This window comes from Etheostoma spectabile, chromosome 4, assembly GCF_008692095.1.
Source record: "Etheostoma spectabile isolate EspeVRDwgs_2016 chromosome 4, UIUC_Espe_1.0, whole genome shotgun sequence".
NCBI classification, from domain to species: Eukaryota; Metazoa; Chordata; class Actinopteri; order Perciformes; family Percidae; genus Etheostoma; species Etheostoma spectabile.
This window is the reverse complement of record NC_045736.1, coordinates 29,741,526-29,742,170: the sequence shown is the minus strand read 5'-3', so window position 1 is coordinate 29,742,170 and position 645 is coordinate 29,741,526. Positions and strand designations below refer to the sequence as shown.

The following is a 645-nucleotide window of genomic DNA, read 5'->3' as shown; positions in this document are numbered from 1 at the left end:
GGGGGGGGGGGGGGGGGGTGGTGGCCGCCGGGTTGGGGTGTCAGAGCCTTTAGAAAAACATTTGGACATAGTTGCTTACTTAACCCTTGGGTTGTCCTTTCTGCTCAAAAAGCACTGTTTTTGATAGTTTTGTCACTAATTGCCGCGCATTTGTCTCTTCATTGTTAGTTTTCGTAGCATTTTTTGACATTTTTACCACTAGTTTTACACTTTTGGGGATTTTAAGGTCAACCACATGTAGCCTAAATGAAATTGTATCTAAATTTGGAGTAAAAAAAAAGCATAAAGTATGACTAATTCTAATATTTAAGATTAAAGCAACGTATGTTGATGGATAATCAGACTGTCAAAGTGAAGCGAGAATGATTAAATAAAACACCAAAAATTCTATAAAATTTGGCTGAAAGAAACCAAGATGTTCTGATATAGAAACTTTGAACAGGGGTCAAATGTGACCCGAGGACGACCGGGGTTAACGTTGCTGTAATGTGTGCGGTAACGTAGCTCATGGCTATGGACAGCTAGCTAAATGAACAGCAGAAGAGACTGCTAGTCACTGACCACCTTGAACTAACATAGGTTCACTTTTTAAAATTGTGCTTATCCATTGGGTTGAGTGGCTAAACAGCTCAGCTAGCTTTCCCC

The 645-nt window shown here is 40.2% G+C and overlaps 1 protein-coding gene across 1 annotated transcript in view; it reads right to left on the bottom strand.

Annotated features, from left to right (window-relative positions):
- The window catches only part of rpl22 (ribosomal protein L22), a 6,107-nt gene that overhangs the window by 2,590 nt on the left and 2,872 nt on the right, over positions 1 to 645 (bottom strand). The window lies entirely within an intron of this gene.